We start from the raw sequence: 3,595 nt of genomic DNA, 5'->3' as shown, positions 1-3,595 counted from the left end.
ACTTCAAATGTTTGTTTCGCGTCCACTGCATTCACTTGTGCTTTTCCTTTACCCTTAGGGACAAAATTCTGCTGTGGGGCTGGTGCTGCCGTTTGACCCCTCTCGACCTTTTTCCTCTTGAGGAAACGTTCGGCTCTTTCTCCTCGGACCTTCAGATCTTTCCAGGTCTTAGACGGTGCCATTCCCATGGCTTCGAGGATATCCAACGAAAGATTGTTGTGACAAGTCTCCAGGATGAAGTCCTCGCTAATTGTTTCTGAGGCTGTTGTTGCCACCGTGACTGCTAAGGAGCCTTTTGCTGCTGCTGTTGCGGTTGTGCTTGCACTTCAAATGTTTGTTTCGCGTCCACTGCATTCACTTGTGCTTTTCCTTTACCCTTAGGGACAAAATTCTGCTGTGGGGCTGGTGCTGCCGTTTGACCCCTCTCGACCTTTTTCCTCTTGAGGAAACGTTCGGCTCTTTCTCCTCGGACCTTCAGATCTTTCCAGGTCTTAGACGGTGCCATTCCCATGGCTTCGAGGATATCCAACGAAAGATTGTTGTGACAAGTCTCCAGGATGAAGTCCTCGCTAATCTGATCCCTACAATTCATGGCTTTGTTCCGGAATCGTTTGATAAAATTTTCCACCAACTCTCCGTCCTTTTGCTTCTCGTCAAATAACGTTCCGATTGAGACCTCGGTGTCATCGTCGAAGAAATTCATGAGAAACATGTCCTCCATGTCATCCCAACTGCTAATACTCCCCGGCTTGAGGCGGCGATACCAATCGAAGGCTGCTCCGCGAAGAGTGCCGACGAATGACCGTACCATCAGAGGTTCATTGCCGGAGATTATCCCTAAGTGAGACTTGAAGTATATTAAATGCTGAGTGGGGGAACCCTTTCCATCAAACGGCGTGAAGTTGATTAAATTAAATTTTGCCGGATACGGGATTAACTCCCACTCTCTTGGGTATGGGCATGGTATTCCGGACCTTTTCACTTCCTGAGCACTCATCAACGCATTGAATTTGCTCTCCAAATCCCTCATCTTCTTATCCTCGCTCGTATCTGTCTTCGGGGCGATTTCGGGGAGAGGCAACGTGGTCCTCCTTCGTGTTGTTATCATCTAAAGGGCCACCCCTAGTATTGTTGTCAACGAAAGGGGTGTTCATGTTGGCATTCTCCTCCACTTCCTGACCATTATCAGTTTGGTCCGGATTATTTCGACGGCTAGACTCTCCCTGCTGATTTGTCAGTACTGCGATTTGCTGGTCATGCATCTCCCTCATTTGGTGCATAGCCATTTTCATTTTAAATTTGAAATTCTCCCTCTGCTTAGTTAAAGCGTCATCAAGAATTTTACTCATCTGCTCTGCGTTGATCATGAACGACTCATAGCATTGTCATGTGCTTGATGCTGTATCATCAGAAGCCATTGCTGAGCAGGCATCTGAGCAAGCATCTGACGTTTCATCATCTGAGGGTAATCCCTTTTGTATCCTCTGATAATTCTTTCGTCTACTGGTTCCTGATTGTAATCGAGTTATCCGTTGGGATACTCCTAAAAACTGGTTAGGTCTAAAGAGTCGTGTTGACTTCCCTCTACCAGTCATATTGACAGATACTTCTGGAAATTCATCATCCCGAGGAGCAGCTCTCTTCTTTCGGAAACGCCTTGGTCTGGATTCAGACATTCTGGTGGAGATTCTTTCAAACACTGAAACTCTCTTCGGGACAACCTTGGAACAGCAACATTCTGACAACACCACCTTAATGATTTTGGAACATGGACAATGAGAGTCCGATTCTTGGTGATTTCTTCTCCGAGACCTGTTCGTACCTCGGGCCCGATAGTACAACTCATCGGTCGGATGACCGGAGCAACCCATCGTGTGTTGGCACAAGTTCCTAGGTGTAATGTCCTCGTCTGACGAGTACGTTCTCTTCTTAGAATTCAATGTTTTGTTAGCGTCTTCAGGGGTCACATGTCTTAGGCTACATTTTCGCGAACGTAAGCTTTCAACAGGCTCCTGGACTTCGACACGTAGTCCAATGCGGTTAGTTATAGAACTTTTCCCGTCATGCGTTCTTCTCCACTGTTTAAGAGGGCGATCACGACCTCCAGCCTAAAAAACTGTTCGAGATCCGCTCAACGGGCTTGAACGCTCCTTAATTGGAGCTTTGCCTCGATCATCGTGTGACGGGCCAAGACGATCTTTGATGGTTATCTTAAAATGGGACAAATCCACACTGTCGCAGATCTCCACCGGAGGTGTGGAACTTGATGGAATCGAAAAAACAAGTGCAGGAGATCTTTTGTCTTGACTCTGACGCGGGTCAGACTTGAGTGACCCGCGGGTTGGAGAATCGGATCCGGGTGACCCACAAACTGGAGGGTCGGATCTGGGTGACCTGCAGACTGGAGGGTCGGATCTGGGTGACCTGCAGACTGGAGGGTCGGATCTGGGTAACCTGCAAATCAGCGGGTCGGATTTGAGTGACCCGCGTTTCGGCGGGTCGGATTTGAGTGACCCGCGTTTTTCGATCTTTTTGGTCGCCGTCTTAGACTTTGGCCTCCATACTTGGTGCAGTCTTTGTGACTTTTTTTTCACTTCTTCATTCTCCAATTTCTTGGCCTCTTGCACAAGAATTCTTGCGTGTGCAAGCAATTCGCGACGTTTCTGAATCCGCTCTTGAAATGGCGATCGGGTCCTTTTGACGCGAACCCATTCGTTCTTCACTGGTTTGAAAAAGGATGGGTTGTCCACTCTCTGTTGTGGCGGTTGGCGCCTCCTGGACTTCAGATACGCCTCATAACGGATTCCATCAACTGGTTCCAAGGCTTTGGCTAGTTGGCGTGCGAGGCGTTGGCGTCGCCTCTGACGTGCTCTCTTTGATAGAGTTGGCACGTCATCAACAGTCGACCCCTTGCTCAAGGGGTTCAGATCTGTAGTTTTAGCCTCGTCAGATGCCGGCGGGGCGTTGTGAGCCACAAGTACAGCGGTAGCGGGAAGATCTTCTTCTTGGGCTTCAGCAGCTGAAGTCCAACGGGTCTTCCTGGAGTAGGTCTTCCTGCATCTGTGAGCAGAGGCCGATCTGAAGGATGAGGACAAGTGTTCCTTGTACTTCTGCTGGTCGAACTCATATTCGACCTCCGTTTCAACCGGGATAAGGATTCGGAGTTGCGACACGTCAGCCTTCGCAGAAAGGCTGTCGGCTCACACTGTGATCGCCAGTTTGTTTTCGCTGAAAGCTGCCTTCATCATTGATTTTATTAAACTTCAATCGTTACAAATGAATTCAAATAACGAAAATAAAACAATCTGCCTTCATCATTGATTTTATTAAACTTCAATCGTTACAAATGAATTCAAATAACGAAAATAAAACAATTACAACTCTCTTGAAAATAAACACAAGATCCGAAAATAAAACAATTACAACTCTCTTGAAAATAAACACAAGATCCGTTTATCGGCTCTTGCTTGCGTGAGTTCTTCACCAGTGCCGGAGTTTATCCGTGGATGACCGCGAATCAGATCTGGTTGTCGAAAAATTGGGCAGAGCTCCTACCTCACCAAGGAGGTATTTTCTTAAACGCTGAAATCGACCA

The sequence above is a fragment of the Asparagus officinalis genome, chromosome 1 (genome assembly GCF_001876935.1).
Source record: "Asparagus officinalis chromosome 1, Aspof.V1, whole genome shotgun sequence".
Taxonomy (NCBI): Eukaryota; Viridiplantae; Streptophyta; class Magnoliopsida; order Asparagales; family Asparagaceae; genus Asparagus; species Asparagus officinalis.
This window is presented reverse-complemented; position numbering follows the sequence as displayed.